The sequence below is a fragment of the Schistocerca serialis genome, chromosome 1 (genome assembly GCF_023864345.2).
Source record: "Schistocerca serialis cubense isolate TAMUIC-IGC-003099 chromosome 1, iqSchSeri2.2, whole genome shotgun sequence".
NCBI lineage: Eukaryota > Metazoa > Arthropoda > Insecta > Orthoptera > Acrididae > Schistocerca > Schistocerca serialis.
This window is the reverse complement of record NC_064638.1, coordinates 487,041,237-487,058,981: the sequence shown is the minus strand read 5'-3', so window position 1 is coordinate 487,058,981 and position 17,745 is coordinate 487,041,237. Positions and strand designations below refer to the sequence as shown.

General features: G+C 49.3%; 4 non-coding genes across 4 annotated transcripts; all 4 read left to right on the top strand.

The window, feature by feature from the left end:
• The first annotated feature begins 178 nt into the window (after positions 1 to 178).
• Positions 179 to 250, top strand: Trnae-cuc (transfer RNA glutamic acid (anticodon CUC)). Its single transcript has one exon. It is a non-coding gene; the product is annotated as a tRNA-Glu (tRNA).
• Positions 251 to 624: 374 nt separating this feature from the next.
• Positions 625 to 696, top strand: Trnah-gug (transfer RNA histidin (anticodon GUG)). Its single transcript has one exon. It is a non-coding gene; the product is annotated as a tRNA-His (tRNA).
• Positions 697 to 7,976: 7,280 nt separating this feature from the next.
• On the top strand, positions 7,977 to 8,048 carry Trnae-cuc (transfer RNA glutamic acid (anticodon CUC)). The gene has a single exon. It is a non-coding gene; the product is annotated as a tRNA-Glu (tRNA).
• Positions 8,049 to 8,422: 374 nt separating this feature from the next.
• Positions 8,423 to 8,494, top strand: Trnah-gug (transfer RNA histidin (anticodon GUG)). The gene has a single exon. It is a non-coding gene; the product is annotated as a tRNA-His (tRNA).
• The last annotated feature ends 9,251 nt before the right edge of the window (positions 8,495 to 17,745 follow it).

Below are 17,745 nucleotides of genomic sequence, written 5' to 3'. Positions count from 1 at the left end.
CGTGGTGCAACGACAGGATTTGTAGACACCTTTTGCTCTTATCATTGCTGGCGTCCGTCTCCACGAAATGCGTCCGGAGCACGCCGTTCTATAACGCGAGAGAGTGGATTTTTTACAGTTGTCGTCAGTTAACCGTGGGTGGCTGCTGCGTTCGCTGGAAAGAGCACTGCCGTCGTTATCCGGTGTGGTCTAGTGGCTAGGATACCTGGCTCTCACCCAGGAGGCCCGGGTTCGATTCCCGGTACCGGAATTGCGCGTTTTTGTTGCTCCTCTTGTGCGACTTGTCTCGACTTTGCTCGACTGACGCTACGCTGACGCGTGCAGAAAGCTACGTTAAGTATGATTCACGGCAACACCTGACGGCGAGAGAGATGAAGCGTCTATCCACTTGTTATCCAGCCACATACCTGTAGTCAAGAGGCTTGGGGGACTGCAAGACATTGCCACGGAGGTGAATGCAGCTAACCACTGTAGTTAGTGTCCTGACAGCGCAGGCACGTTCATTTGCTCGTACACATGTGATGGAGACCGTGTCTCACACTGCTGTGGCGTACACCTTGGCCTAGGCTCTGCTGTGTATCGCCACTTGCATTACAGCCAGCTGCTTTCGCGGGCGCGTCCGTGGCCGTGATCGTCTAGTGGTTAGGACATTGCGTTGTGGCCGCAATAACCCAGGTTCGAATCCTGGTCACGGCAATTTTGAAAGTTTTGCCTTGCTGCCGTTGCAATGACGAGTACTCGAAATGACAGTACTCTCTTGATTTTTTCACTCGTGTTCCGCAGGCCGCAGTTTGCCCTACCACTTCATCCCCAACACGTAATGTCGCCTCCCAGAGCGCAGACGTCCGCTGCTCTCTGTAGTCGAGAAGGGCAGTTGTTTGAAGTGCGATGGATGAGCAGCCAGTCCCAGCAGAACAGGAAGCTGTGGCGTGCACTGTTTGTACAAATGCTAGGAACACTGGCGCACCATGCAGCGCATGTAGCGTGGCCGAGCGCTTTAAGGCGCTGGTTTAAGGCACCAGTCTCTCTGTAGGCGCGGTTTCGAATCCCGTAGCTGGCGGGGGTTTTGCTGTGATCGCGTTAACCTGCCGCTTTTTCTTCAAGTGTAACTTCCTTGAGCTCACAAAATGTTTGATATATGGAGCATTCTAGCTCCGCCTGACAGTTGCAGCTTCGATACTTTAGTGGTTACGGAAATCCCAGGTTCGAAACCTGGTCACGGCACGAAAACGTCTCTTGACGCTGTCTCCTTAACTGCGACAGCTACAGACAAGTGGCGTCGCTACCATACGGCGGGCACGGCTTTTTCTTGCTGTGGATGGCCTAAAGAGACGCTTCCAGTGGGAGAGCAGTGGAAATACATGGCACGGCGATTGCCAAGATACTTCCATTTCGAAGTGATCTTTGTAGTACAAAGGAAACGTTTTGCGGCTGCTGCTCCAACGGTAACGTGGCCGAGCGGTCTAAGGCGCTGGTTTTAGGCACCAGTCTCTTCGGAGTCGTGGGCCCGAACACATCGCGCGCTCGCTCCGGCGTGTCGGGCGGTGTTTACGTGTGCTTCGCAGTCGGCGACGGTTCTTCGCGGTGACTGTTTCTTCGCTGCTGTAGTCAGCTGAACTGTAAGTTAACATGGATTCTGAAGACCGAGAAAATAATATCCAGTGCGAATTTGATAGAAACGTAACCCGACCGTCTGCTTTCGAAATTCATTCGTGGATGAAAAATGACTTGCAAATTCCTGAAAGTGAAGTGCTAGGATTGCAATTAGACGCGTTCCTGAACTCTTTGTTCGTAAAATTGAAATGTCCGGAATTGTGTGATGCTCTTGTCAGTGAAAATGGTGGCGTACGTAAATTCAAACACTCTGATGGGACAATTAGCAATGTGACTCTGTCGAATGCTGGATTTGGTATTCGAAATGTTCGGGTATTCAATCTGCCGTTTGAGACTAGGAATGAGACAATAGCTCGTAGCCTTATGCCTTATGGCACAGTTTTGTCGATTACGAAAGAAAAGTGGTCTTCGGCTTATATCTATCAAGTTGAGAACGGTATCCGTAGTGTCAAAATGATTGTGAGGAAGCACGTTCCTTCGTTTTTGGTTATGGCCGGCCACCGGGCTTTTATTTCGTATAGTGGTCAGCCGCAAACGTGCTCCTATTGTAATGCCACAGACCATTTTCGGCAAAATTGCCCTAGGCGTAGGCGCCCTGTGCAGCTGCCGCCCCGTGGGCAAGATGTCGACGCGTCGTACGCGGCCGTGTTGTTAGGTGTTCCCCGTTCACCGGCACGTTCCGCGGAAACGGAAACGCCGTTAGTTGCTGCGGTCGCGATGGATGTCGATGCCACTGCAACCGGTTCTGATCCTGTTCAAACCTTGTCCGTACCTTCTCAGTCAGTTCCCGCCGCTACTGTACCGATTCCGCCTCCGGCTGGGCCTGTAGTTCCGGAGCGGACCGGGTCAGAACCCGTTCCGGTGGTTACCCCCCATGTTGCTGTTGTGGAATCGTCACCGTCTAATTCCGTGCTTCAGGGTGTTCCGGACGGAGCTCCTGCCTCACAGGAACCAAAGCCTAGGCGTGAAAGTGTTTCGGAGAGGCGTGGCCATACTGACCGCTTTCGCAGTGCCAGTAGTTCGCGGATTTTAGAAAAACGAACCTTTTCTCGCGGAGAACGCAGCCCTTCTCCGGAGTGGCAGCAGGTTCCCCGTCCGAAGTCGAAACAAAAGCCAAAATCTGTGCAAAAGCCGGCGCACAAGCCCTTGCCCCGCCCCGTAGTCGAATCTCGGCCGTCGGTTGCGGGGGGGCGTCGTCCACAGCGTCCTGTGGCGAGCAGTCAGCCAGCGCCTACGACAAGTGTGTCGGCAGACAGGCGGGAACAGGTTGTACAGCAGTTAAAGGAAATGTTGCACCACTCTGATGTAAATCTAGCAATGGACACTACGACGTCTCAGGCAACGAACCCGGCACAACTTTCGGTTAAGCGTAAGGCGGAAGACACCCCCCAGCGTCGCACGCGTCCCCCTTCGCAGGATTCCGCGTCTGCACCTCCCACACAAGAACCGCCTACTTCAGCTGCACCATCTGAACGTTGTGACTGGGCAGACGATATGGAGGAGGAGGGTGGGTCCACTCCTGCCGTTTAATTTGTTTTCTTTGTTTTTCCCTGTTGTCTATGGTAGCACACCCTCCATCAGTTGTGGCTACTATTAATCATAATAAATTGGAGTCGCCTGTGAAGTTTGCAAGTTTTGTGGGTTTTATAAATTACATTGCTGCTGACATAGTGTTTTTGCAGGAGGTTGTGATAGATCTACTTCATTCCATTCCGGGCTATCAAGTACTTTTGCACTTTGATATCGAGTGTAATTGTGGTACTGCCATTTTAATTCGTGTTGGTCATGACTATAGTAATGTCGCTACGATTCCTAACGGTCGTGGTGTAGCTTGCACGATCAACAACGTACGATATGTTAACGTGTACGCCCCTTCTGGTGCCGACGGGCAGCCACGTCGCCGTGTGTTTTATAGTAGTGACATTTGTCACCTTTTACGGGGCCCCCACCTGCCTGTAGTCATGGGCGGCGATTTTAACTGCGTGCTGGACGATAGAGATCAGGAGCCGCGGCCGTATAAGTGCCTAGAATTACAGACGCTCGTTACTGAGATGAATTTAATTGACTCGTGGTGTTATTTACACCCGCGGGCCGTGGGATTTACTTTCTTTTACCCCACGGGTAGGAGTCGGCTTGATAGAATTTATGTTTCTCGTGATAAACAGCACTGTCTTACGGAATCCTCTGTTCACCCCGTGATTTTTTCCGATCATTGTGCGTATGTCTGCCGCTTTCATTCTCTGTTGGCGATTAAACCCCGCGCCAGTCGATTATGGAAGTTTAATGTGCGACATCTCCAACACCCACATTTTGCGCCGGTTATCGTGCGTGTGTGGCAGAGGGTGCTGAAATATCGCGGTCTCTATGCCTCCACTTTGTCATGGTGGGTAGAATCTGTTAAGCCGGCATTACGCAAGGCCATCCTGGAGTTCAGTCAGGATGTTGCTCACTGGGAGCGTTCTACATTGCAATTTTACGAGAGCTGTTTAAATGATGCCATCCACCTGCACACACATAATCCCGCTCTTCGGATGGCGACAATTCGGCGCCTAAAACACCGTCTTCTGGATTTGAAAAGGGAATCGTTGCGCGGATCTGTCGTACGGAGCCGAGCCCCCGGGGCGCTTGCTGATGAAGCGCCTTCCGTGTTTCATCAGCTGCGCGAACGCCGGCGCGCAAAGCGACGTTACGTCTCAGAGCTGGAATCAGCTGACGGTGCGCGGCTTCATAGCCAGGCGGCGATTCTTGCCGAGGCCCACCGTCACTTCATCGAACTTTTCAGTGAGAAATACACGGATGCTGCCGCTATTTCTGAGCTTCACTACGTTCCATACGTCTTATCCGTAGCGGATCGCCGTCGCCTCACAGATAACTTTACCGTGGAGGAAGTGAGTGATGTCTTAAAACTATGTTCCCAGAATAAATCACCGGGCGCTGATGGGTTGCCACCAGAATTTTATATGCATTTTTGGCACTTGTTTGGCTCGGCCCTGACTGATGTTTTTAATGAAATTTTAAATGGTGTGGATGTCCCTGCGTCCTTCCTGGAAGGTATTGTGGTCTTGGCTCCAAAGGTTCCAGTCACCAGGAAACTGTGCAATCTTAGACCAATCACCCTTCTTAATGGTGATTATAAACTCTTCACCAAATGTGTCTCCTCTCGCTTGAAGCTGGTCATGAAAAAACTGATTAGTCCCTTTCAATACTGTGCAGTGCCGACACGCACTCTCTATGGTGCTGTGTCGACATACCGCGATGCCATTGCCTATGCTTCGACGAATAGGATTCCTTTTGGCATTTTATCCATCGATTTTGCAATGGCTTTTGACAGTTAGCCACCAATATCTCCGGCGAGTGCTACAGAAATTTGGTTTCGGTGTAAAGTATATAACTATGATTTTTAATCTTTTCAAAAATTCCACCTCACGGATTAGTATCAATGGATTTTTGTCGAAACCAGTTCCGCTCTGCTGCTCAGTCAAACAAGGGTGCCCTCTGTCAATGGCGCTTTACGCAATTTCCTTAGATCCTTTGTTGCGTAAGTTGCACAGTGTTTGTAGAGGAATACGTATTGGAGCAGAGAAGCACGTTTGTCGCGCTTTTGCTGACGACCTTGGCCTCTTGGTGTCCTCGGCCACCGACTTCAATACAATACGCGCTGTTCTTACACAGTATGAACGTGCATCCGGTGCGAGCATCAATACCCGTAAGACGGTTTTTCTGCCTATCTATGCGGCGACACGGGGCTTCAACCGCCCATGGTTTACAGTGAAGCAGGAACACAAAATTTTGGGAGTTCGCTTTCAAGCCAATCTGTTACAGACTGCGTCCTACAACTGGCGTATTGTCTTAAATGGCATACGCGCTATGGCTAGCCTGTCCGCTACTCGCACCCTTGCATTAACACAGCGGGTGATTTTAATCAATGTTTTCTTGCTCAGCAAAGCCTGGTACCTCGCACAGTTATTTCAGGTACCCAAGAATTTGGGCAGAGCCATAACACAGGCAGTCTATTGGCTATTGTGGAGGGGACATATTTTCAAGGTGTCTTACGAAACATGTACTTTGCCGCGCGAACAGGGTGGACTCGGCCTCATTCATTTTGCTATGAAAGCCGCAGCGTTGCTCCTTCATCGGACGAGCGTCACCATTGAACAGGATCCGTCGAGCCCCACAGCTGTTCTGTTCGCTATTCATCGGCCTCTATCTGAAGCGGCACCTCTCGACCCGACTGCAATACCGTTTCAGCTGCGTTATGTTCGAGAATACTACATTCAAAAAAGTTATCTTGCCGCCGATGTACTCGACTATCGAACACGGACTGTGAAACGTGTCTACCAGGGACTAAAAGGACGGCCAGTCGGTAATAAGATGGAGGCGCGCTACCCGCGATCTGCGTGGAGGACGGCGTGGGCTCACGTTCACGCTCCCTTCTGTCAGCGGACGTCAGCAGCTTTTGGTACCAAGTGGTTAACAGAATTCTTCCCACCAACGAAAAGCTGCGCCGCATTCACTTATCTCAATCGAGCTTGTGTGAAGACTGTCGCCAAGACGACACCTTAGAACATCGTTTCGTGTGCCTAAGGTCACTGTCGATTTGGAACATTGCCGCCAGGATGCTCGCACTTATCAACCGGACCAGCGCTGCCACTTTTTCTGCGGACACGGTTTTGATCCCAGACTTCAACCCATATCCGCATACGAAGCGTGCCGCCACTGTATGGATCGTGGCTCACACTGTGTTCGCCCTCCTGCAATTGCGACTTACGGACGACTATGCCTATCTGGTTTATTTGTCCACGCAACATGACCTCACTAAAACCAGGAAAGACTATCACAAAATCTTTGCCAATTTTCTGCAAATTGCACTCGCATTTGCCCACGACAAACTGTTGTAATTAACACTTCACTGCTGCGACTTTTCTTTCCTTCTGTGTTTTGCATTGTCTCCGGGTCCGGATACATAGTTAATGTAAATTGAATGCTACAGGAACAGTGAAACATTCAACAAGTACGATGCTTCCGCTTGTGCCGGACTGCAACGTGGCAACGACGACGAAAAGTTTAACAAAGTTTTATCCTGTGTTCGTGTGTGTTTGTGTTTCGTTGTCGTTTAGTGAATTTTTTTTCTGTTTTTATTCATTTTTTATACCGTCTGGTTCCTCTGTCATCGACGTACATTCACGGGGGCGTTGCGCACCGCGCTGCCACGGAGATTGTTTGGTTTTTAAGAAAAGTGGATTTTTTACTTTCTTTTTAACACGTGGGAGAGGATTGTGTTTTCCTTCTCGTTATCCGCCGGACGGTTCGGAAATTTCGTGAGTCTACTCATTCCTTTGACATGTGTCGATATTTTTTAATTTTTGTGACTTTTTTCATTACTTATTTTAATGGCCGCCGCGAAGCATTTTGAATATAATATCATGGGACGTGTGAAGGGTGTTCCTTCCCTGTTACTGAGAGGACTAACTCAGGCAGTATTTGATTTTTTATTCTTTTTTTTCACATTTTATTCTTTCTTTATTGCATTTAGGTGGAAAGCGCCTGATGCGCTGTTATTCTTTCATTTTTTATTTTAAGGCGTGTAGGCCCCGAGCGACTGCTTTGCTGTCATTATAGGCCTGCACTTTAACTTCAAGAGGATTTTAGTTTTCCTTCGATGCTTCGCTAGCGGTAAACAGCCACAAGAAACTTTCCTCAAAGCAATCCAGTATCTCCGATCCCATCACATCATCTTGACCACCAACGTCTACCGGAGGACGTCGACGCTCAAGGAACCATACCGAGGAGTTTACGGTTTTCAGCTGAATGGACAGTACAACAATTAATCCTTTCTGTTTGCAAGAAGCACCGTTTTATTTTATAGCTAAAGAAGCTCGCCGAAAAAGGCATTAAACAAAAAAAAAAAAAGTTGCCACTTTTTACATCTCATTTTTGTGCCGTTGCGGTGTGTTCTCGTGGGGTAGGACGCAGCTCTTGTGACGCGCGTGTTGTGTAGGTAGCGTGGCCGAGCGGTCTAAGGCGCTGGTTTCAGGCACCATTCTCTTCGGAGGCGTGGGTTCAAATCCCACAGCTGCCAAACGTGTAATGTTTCGTGTGTCGAAGGCAGATGCACTCATTGCCCGCAAAGGAAACAGCACAACAAGGCGTGAGCGTCTGCTTGGTGAATTGTCGTAGAACAGTGCGTGGTGCAACGACAGGATTTGTAGGCACCTTTTGCTCTTATCATTGCTGGCGTCCATCTCCACGAAATGCGTCCGGAGCACGCCGTTCTATAACGCGAGAGAGTGGATTTTTTACAGTTGTCGTCAGTTAACCGTGGGTGGCTGCTGCGTTCGCTGGAAAGAGCACTGCCGTCGTTATCCGGTGTGGTCTAATGGCTGGGATACCTGGCTCTCACCCAGGAGCCCCGGGTTCGATTCCCGGTACCGGAATTGCGCGTTTTTGTTGCTCCTCTTGTGCGACTTGTCTCGACTTTGCTCGACTGACGCTACGCTGACGCGTGCAGAAAGCTACGTTAAGTATGATTCACGGCAACACCTGACGGCGAGAGAGATGAAGCGTCTATCCACTTGTTATCCAGCCACATACCTGTAGTCAAGAGGCTTGGGGGACTGCAAGACATTGCCACGGAGGTGAATGCAGCTAACCACTGTAGTTAGTGTCCTGACAGCGCAGGCACGTTCATTTGCTCGTACACATGTGATGGAGACCGTGTCTCACACTGCTGTGGCGTACACCTTGGCCTAGGCTCTGCTGTGTATCGCCACTTGCATTACAGCCAGCTGCTTTCGCGGGCGCGTCCGTGGCCGTGATCGTCTAGTGGTTAGGACATTGCGTTGTGGCCGCAATAACCCAGGTTCGAATCCTGGTCACGGCAATTTTGAAAGTTTTGCCTTGCTGCCGTTGCAATGACGAGTACTCGAAATGACAGTACTCTCTTGATTTTTTCACTCGTGTTCCGCAGGCCGCAGTTTGCCCTACCACTTCATCCCCAACACGTAATGTCGCCTCCCAGAGCGCAGACGTCCACTGCTCTCTGTAGTCGAGAAGGGCAGTTGTTTGAAGTGCGATGGATGAGCAGCCAGTCCCAGCAGAACAGGAAGCTGTGGCGTGCACTGTTTGTACAAATGCTAGGAACACTGGCGCACCAAGCAGCGCATGTAGCGTGGCCGAGCGCTTTAAGGCGCTGGTTTAAGGCACCAGTCTCTCTGTAGGCGCGGTTTCGAATCCCGTAGCTGGCGGGGGTTTTGCTGTGATCGCGTTAACCTGCCGCTTTTTCTTCAAGTGTAACTTCCTTGAGCTCACAAAATGTTTGATATATGGAGCATTCTAGCTCCGCCTGACAGTTGCAGCTTCGATACTTTAGTGGTTACGGAAAGCCCAGGTTTGAAACCTGGTCACGGCACGAAAACGTCTCTTGACGCTGTCTCCTTAACTGCGACAGCTACAGACAAGTGGCGTCGCTACCATACGGCGGGCACGGCTTTTTCTTGCTGTGGATGGCCTAAAGAGACGCTTCCAGTGGGAGAGCAGTGGAAATACATGGCACGGCGATTGCCAAGATACTTCCATTTCGAAGTGATCTTTGTAGTACAAAGGAAACGTTTTGCGGCTGCTGCTCCAACGGTAACGTGGCCGAGCGGTCTAAGGCGCTGGTTTTAGGCACCAGTCTCTTCGGAGTCGTGGGCCCGAACACATCGCGCGCTCGCTCCGGCGTGTCGGGCGGTGTTTACGTGTGCTTCGAAGTCGGCGACGGTTCTTCGCGGTGACTGTTTCTTCGCTGCTGTAGTCAGCTGAACTGTAAGTTAACATGGATTCTGAAGACCGAGAAAATAATATCCAGTGCGAATTTGATAGAAACGTAACCCGACCGTCTGCTTTCGAAATTCATTCGTGGATGAAAAATGACTTGCAAATTCCTGAAAGTGAAGTGCTAGGATTGCAATTAGACGCGTTCCTGAACTCTTTGTTCGTAAAATTGAAATGTCCGGAATTGTGTGATGCTCTTGTCAGTGAAAATGGTGGCGTACGTAAATTCAAACACTCTGATGGGACAATTAGCAATGTGACTCTGTCGAATGCTGGATTTGGTATTCGAAATGTTCGGGTATTCAATCTGCCGTTTGAGACTAGGAATGAGACAATAGCTCGTAGCCTTATGCCTTATGGCACAGTTTTGTCGATTACGAAAGAAAAGTGGTCTTCGGCTTATATCTATCAAGTTGAGAACGGTATCCGTAGTGTCAAAATGATTGTGAGGAAGCACGTTCCTTCGTTTTTGGTTATGGCCGGCCACCGGGCTTTTATTTCGTATAGTGGTCAGCCGCAAACGTGCTCCTATTGTAATGCCACAGACCATTTTCGGCAAAATTGCCCTAGGCGTAGGCGCCCTGTGCAGCTGCCGCCCCGTGGGCAAGATGTCGACGCGTCGTACGCGGCCGTGTTGTTAGGTGTTCCCCGTTCACCGGCACGTTCCGCGGAAACGGAAACGCCGTTAGTTGCTGCGGTCGCGATGGATGTCGATGCCACTGCAACCGGTTCTGATCCTGTTCAAACCTTGTCCGTACCTTCTCAGTCAGTTCCCGCCGCTACTGTACCGATTCCGCCTCCGGCTGGGCCTGTAGTTCCGGAGCGGACCGGGTCAGAACCCGTTCCGGTGGTTACCCCCCATGTTGCTGTTGTGGAATCGTCACCGTCTAATTCCGTGCTTCAGGGTGTTCCGGACGGAGCTCCTGCCTCACAGGAACCAAAGCCTAGGCGTGAAAGTGTTTCGGAGAGGCGTGGCCATACTGACCGCTTCCGCAGTGCCAGTAGTTCGCGGATTTTAGAAAAACGAACCTTTTCTCGCGGAGAACGCAGCCCTTCTCCGGAGTGGCAGCAGGTTCCCCGTCCGAAGTCGAAACAAAAGCCAAAATCTGTGCAAAAGCCGGCGCACAAGCCCTTGCCCCGCCCCGTAGTCGAATCTCGGCCGTCGGTTGCGGGGGGGCGTCGTCCACAGCGTCCTGTGGCGAGCAGTCAGCCAGCGCCTACGACAAGTGTGTCGGCAGACAGGCGGGAACAGGTTGTACAGCAGTTAAAGGAAATGTTGCACCACTCTGATGTAAATCTAGCAATGGACACTACGACGTCTCAGGCAACGAACCCGGCACAACTTTCGGTTAAGCGTAAGGCGGAAGACACCCCCCAGCGTCGCACGCGTCCCCCTTCGCAGGATTCCGCGTCTGCACCTCCCACACAAGAACCGCCTACTTCAGCTGCACCATCTGAACGTTGTGACTGGGCAGACGATATGGAGGAGGAGGGTGGGTCCACTCCTGCCGTTTAATTTGTTTTCTTTGTTTTTCCCTGTTGTCTATGGTAGCACACCCTCCATCAGTTGTGGCTACTATTAATCATAATAAATTGGAGTCGCCTGTGAAGTTTGCAAGTTTTGTGGGTTTTATAAATTACATTGCTGCTGACATAGTGTTTTTGCAGGAGGTTGTGATAGATCTACTTCATTCCATTCCGGGCTATCAAGTACTTTTGCACTTTGATATCGAGTGTAATTGTGGTACTGCCATTTTAATTCGTGTTGGTCATGACTATAGTAATGTCGCTACGATTCCTAACGGTCGTGGTGTAGCTTGCACGATCAACAACGTACGATATGTTAACGTGTACGCCCCTTCTGGTGCCGACGGGCAGCCACGTCGCCGTGTGTTTTATAGTAGTGACATTTGTCACCTTTTACGGGGCCCCCACCTGCCTGTAGTCATGGGCGGCGATTTTAACTGCGTGCTGGACGATAGAGATCAGGAGCCGCGGCCGTATAAGTGCCTAGAATTACAGACGCTCGTTACTGAGATGAATTTAATTGACTCGTGGTGTTATTTACACCCGCGGGCCGTGGGATTTACTTTCTTTTACCCCACGGGTAGGAGTCGGCTTGATAGAATTTATGTTTCTCGTGATAAACAGCACTGTCTTACGGAATCCTCTGTTCACCCCGTGATTTTTTCCGATCATTGTGCGTATGTCTGCCGCTTTCATTCTCTGTTGGCGATTAAACCCCGCGCCAGTCGATTATGGAAGTTTAATGTGCGACATCTCCAACACCCACATTTTGCGCCGGTTATCGTGCGTGTGTGGCAGAGGGTGCTGAAATATCGCGGTCTCTATGCCTCCACTTTGTCATGGTGGGTAGAATCTGTTAAGCCGGCATTACGCAAGGCCATCCTGGAGTTCAGTCAGGATGTTGCTCACTGGGAGCGTTCTACATTGCAATTTTACGAGAGCTGTTTAAATGATGCCATCCACCTGCACACACATAATCCCGCTCTTCGGATGGCGACAATTCGGCGCCTAAAACACCGTCTTCTGGATTTGAAAAGGGAATCGTTGCGCGGATCTGTCGTACGGAGCCGAGCCCCCGGGGCGCTTGCTGATGAAGCGCCTTCCGTGTTTCATCAGCTGCGCGAACGCCGGCGCGCAAAGCGACGTTACGTCACAGAGCTGGAATCAGCTGACGGTGCGCGGCTTCATAGCCAGGCGGCGATTCTTGCCGAGGCCCACCGTCACTTCATCGAACTTTTCAGTGAGAAATACACGGATGCTGCCGCGATTTCTGAGCTTCTCCACGACGTTCCATACGTCTTATCCGTAGCGGATCGCCGTCGCCTCACAGATAACTTTACCGTGGAGGAAGTGAGTGATGTCTTAAAACTATGTTCCCAGAATAAATCACCGGGCGCTGATGGGTTGCCACCGGAATTTTATATGCATTTTTGGCACTTGTTTGGCTCGGCCCTGACTGATGTTTTTAATGAAATTTTAAATGGTGTGGATGTCCCTGCGTCCTTCCTGGAAGGTATTGTGGTCTTGGCTCCAAAGGTTCCAGTCACCAGGAAACTGTGCAATCTTAGACCAATCACCCTTCTTAATGGTGATTATAAACTCTTCACCAAATGTGTCTCCTCTCGCTTGAAGCTGGTCATGAAAAAACTGATTAGTCCCTTTCAATACTGTGCAGTGCCGACACGCACTCTCTATGGTGCTGTGTCGACATACCGCGATTCCATTGCCTATGCTTCGACGAATAGGATTCCTTTTGGCATTTTATCCATCGATTTTGCAATGGCTTTTGACAGTTAGCCACCAATATCTCCGGCGAGTGCTACAGAAATTTGGTTTCGGTGTAAAGTATATAACTATGATTTTTAATCTTTTCAAAAATTCCACCTCACGGATTAGTATCAATGGATTTTTGTCGAAACCAGTTCCGCTCTGCTGCTCAGTCAAACAAGGGTGCCCTCTGTCAATGGCGCTTTACGCAATTTCCTTAGATCCTTTGTTGCGTAAGTTGCACAGTGTTTGTAGAGGAATACGTATTGGAGCAGAGAAGCACGTTTGTCGCGCTTTTGCTGACGACCTTGGCCTCTTGGTGTCCTCGGCCACCGACTTCAATACAATACGCGCTGTTCTTACACAGTATGAACGTGCATCCGGTGCGAGCATCAATACCCGTAAGACGGTTTTTCTGCCTATCTATGCGGCGACACGGGGCTTCAACCGCCCATGGTTTACAGTGAAGCAGGAACACAAAATTTTGGGAGTTCGCTTTCAAGCCAATCTGTTACAGACTGCGTCCTACAACTGGCGTATTGTCTTAAATGGCATACGCGCTATGGCTAGCCTGTCCGCTACTCGCACCCTTGCATTAACACAGCGGGTGATTTTAATCAATGTTTTCTTGCTCAGCAAAGCCTGGTACCTCGCACAGTTATTTCAGGTACCCAAGAATTTGGGCAGAGCCATAACACAGGCAGTCTATTGGCTATTGTGGCGGGGACATATTTTCAAGGTGTCTTACGAAACATGTACTTTGCCGCGCGAACAGGGTGGACTCGGCCTCATTCATTTTGCTATGAAAGCCGCAGCGTTGCTCCTTCATCGGACGAGCGTCACCATTGAACAGGATCCGTCGAGCCCCACAGCTGTTCTGTTCGCTATTCATCGGCCTCTATCTGAAGCGGCACCTCTCGACCCGACTGCAATACCGTTTCAGCTGCGTTATGTTCGAGAATACTACATTCAAAAAAGTTATCTTGCCGCCGATGTACTCGACTATCGAACACGGACTGTGAAACGTGTCTACCAGGGACTAAAAGGACGGCCACTCGGTAATAAGATGGAGGCGCGCTACCCGCGATCTGCGTGGAGGACGGCGTGGGCTCACGTTCACGCTCCCTTCCTGTCAGCGGACGTCAGCAGCTTTTGGTACCAAGTGGTTAACAGAATTCTTCCCACCAACGAAAAGCTGCGCCGCATTCACTTATCTCCATCGAGCTTGTGTGAAGACTGTCGCCAAGACGACACCTTAGAACATCGTTTCGTGTGCCTAAGGTCACTGTCGATTTGGAACATTGCCGCCAGGATGCTCGCACTTATCAACCGGACCAGCGCTGCCACTTTTTCTGCGGACACGGCTTTGATCCCAGACTTCAACCCATATCCGCATACGAAGCGTGCCGCCACTGTATGGATCGTGGCTCACACTGTGTTCGCCCTCCTGCAATTGCGACTTACGGACGACTATGCCTATCTGGTTTATTTGTCCACGCAACATGACCTCACTAAAACCAGGAAAGACTATCACAAAATCTTTGCCAATTTTCTGCAAATTGCACTCGCATTTGCCCACGACAAACTGTTGTAATTAACACTTCACTGCTGCGACTTTTCTTTCCTTCTGTGTTTTGCATTGTCTCCGGGTCCGGATACATAGTTAATGTAAATTGAATGCTACAGGAACAGTGAAACATTCAACAAGTACGATGCTTCCGCTTGTGCCGGACTGCAACGTGGCAACGACGACGAAAAGTTTAACAAAGTTTTATCCTGTGTTCGTGTGTGTTTGTGTTTCGTTGTCGTTTAGTGAATTTTTTTTTCTGTTTTTATTCATTTTTTATACCGTCTGGTTCCTCTGTCATCGACGTACATTCACGGGGGCGTTGCGCACCGCGCTGCCACGGAGATTGTTTGGTTTTTAAGAAAAGTGGATTTTTTACTTTCTTTTTAACACGTGGGAGAGGATTGTGTTTTCCTTCTCGTTATCCGCCGGACGGTTCGGAAATTTCGTGAGTCTACTCATTCCTTTGACATGTGTCGATATTTTTTAATTTTTGTGACTTTTTTCATTACTTATTTTAATGGCCGCCGCGAAGCATTTTGAATATAATATCATGGGACGTGTGAAGGGTGTTCCTTCCCTGTTACTGAGAGGACTAACTCAGGCAGTATTTGATTTTTTATTCTTTATTTTCACATTTTATTCTTTCTTTATTGCATTTAGGTGGAAAGCGCCTGATGCGCTGTTATTCTTTCATTTTTTATTTTAAGGCGTGTAGGCCCCGAGCGACTGCTTTGCTGTCATTATAGGCCTGCACTTTAACTTCAAGAGGATTTTAGTTTTCCTTCGATGCTTCGCTAGCGGTAAACAGCCACAAGAAACTTTCCTCAAAGCAATCCAGTATCTCCGATCCCATCACATCATCTTGACCACCAACGTCTACCGGAGGACGTCGACGCTCAAGGAACCATACCGAGGAGTTTTTTTTTTTTTTTTTTTTTTTTTAAAAAAAATTCTTTATTCAATACATTACATTATACATGATAACCCACTACCTAACTACATTAGTGGGTCCTAGTATGATACAAATTAGATGCAGCAATGTTATTCTACACTTCAGGTAATATTATTATTATTATTTCTATTATTTACTCTAATTTTTTACCGCTATAGGGCTCTAAGGATTAATCTACGGGGAACTACATGCTACCTGCAGCGTTACAAGTTGTGCCAGAGCTACTATAAACCTACTAGTTGTTAGCCAGGCCCACTGAGCTAATCCCAGTGGGCGTGCCCCTGGCACTGGGCTGGCTCTTGACTTGGTGTCGCTGCAGAGTATTCTAAGGTGTTATCCTATCATCTACTTCTAACTTAATTTAACTAAGTGTCAAAATCGGTGTGCGTCATAGTCCGGTATTTATGTACACCCCTCCCTCCTAGTCCAGGGCAAGGCGGATTCCAGCCGTGAGGCGGCTGGCCAGTCCTTGCCCGGCGGTACAGTAAGGGTGCACTAGTCAACGTCGGTGTGAGTTTTGTCTTTAATGGTGGTGGTTGTCCCTTAAAAAGTTCTTAAGTATCTTTTTGGATATTTCATCTGTAAGTTTGTTTAAGATGTCAAAGGTGATTTCACGCCTTAACAAGTGGTACGTGTCGTTATTTGGTAGCTGTTGTCTTAGCTCTTGGGCTACATCATCGAAGAGGTGGCACTCATACACCACATGTTCTGGGGTGCCCTGCACTGCGCCACAGTCACACGCTGGTGTAGCCTGCTTCCCAAACCTACATAGGTATGTAGGGTATGGTCCATGTCCAGTAAGAAAGTGCAGCATTCCTCTCGTTGGCGTAAAAAATGTGAGTTTTATTCTTTCTTCTATGTCCGGTAGCAGCTCATAGGTTCTACGACCTGTATCTTCATTATTCCACTGATCTTGCCATCGTTCTAACCCTCTCTTTTTAATGGTGTACTTGTCCCCTGCATAAACCCCAAGTATTTCCCTGATTTTATCCCTGTTCTCCTTTTGTACCCAGTACCAGGCAGCCTGTTCACGTATTTTTATATCTAATGGACAGATTCCCATTAACACTAACAGTGCTCCCCCCGGTGTTGTCCTATAGGCCCCTGCTGAACGTAGAAGCATATTCCGCTGCACTCTTCTTACGGCCATGGCAGGCATGACCCTCGTGAGTCTGTGTGCCCAGACTCCTGATCCGTATCCTATTATTGAAGTCAGGATGCTGTTGTGATATAACTTAATTAAATTTGGTGGGAGGTGAAACCGCTTGTGACCAATTCCGATGAGATTGTTTAATAGAACCAATGATTTTTGTGATACGGTGTCAATATGTGATGCAAAGCTCCACCTCTCATCGATGATTACACCCAGGTATCGGGCCTCGCGGCGCCGAAGAACTGGTATACCATTAATTCTAACCGTCGGGTTCCTGACCAATTGGCCTTTGAGAAGTAGGTATGTGGACTTATTGGGTGCTATCGTCATTTTGCTTCTGTGGCACCATGATGTAAGAACAGTTAGGGCTCTTTCCACTTTCGGCTCTAATTCCTCGCGGCTTCGGCCGCCGACCAGCAGGAGGAGGTCGTCAGCGTATGCTATGACCTCTAGCACATCGTCACAGTTCTTGAGATCTTCAAGTAAAGGCTCCATGTTGATGTCCCAAAAGAGAGGTCCCAGGACAGAGCCCTGAGGACATCCTTTGGTGACAATCTTCCTGACTATGCCGCTAGGGGCCGATAGCCCGACCTCCCTGTCTGCACAATAGCTCCTCAGACACCCATATAGCGGCCCTGGACAGTTCTTCTCCCGCAAGCAGGAAAAGAGTGAGGGCCACCACAGGTTGTCGAAGGCGCCACTGATGTCTACTATGATGCCAACGACATACTTGTGCGGGGTGGAGCCACAGACCTCGGCAGCCAGGGCGATTGCGTCAGACGCAGAACACCCAGACCGAAAGCCGAATTGTCTGTCACTCATCCCGCACAGCATGCGGTGTGCTGTCAGTCTGTTCGCTAGTAGCCTCTCAAAAAGTTTGCCCAGTACGTCCAACAAGCAGATAGGTCTATAGGATTTAATTTCTGTGGGATCTTTGTCTGGATTCTTTTTAATGATAATTACATTGGCTTTTTTCCATATTTCTGGGAATTTCCCGAGTTTCAAGCACTCGTTATACAACTTAGTGAGAGGAGCTACGAGCTGGGGGGGCAAGGAATTGCACCACTTCCGCAGTAATGCCGTCCGGGCCAGGAGCTTTCCCTCTTTTGAGGGCCTTGATCTGGGCAGCGACCTCCTCCTCAGAGAAGGGGTAGATTCTGATGTTATTGTTATAGTCCCTTTGATTTTCTCTCCTTATCCTTTTTTGTTCTTCAGTCTCATTTTCCTCCACGTCGTCAGGCAACAGAACCCGGAGGAGGGCCTCAGCAGTTTCCTGCCAAGTGCCCGTCATCCGGTCCCCGTCCCTGACGGTGGATAGCACCATTGGTGATCTTATCTTTTCTCGTACTA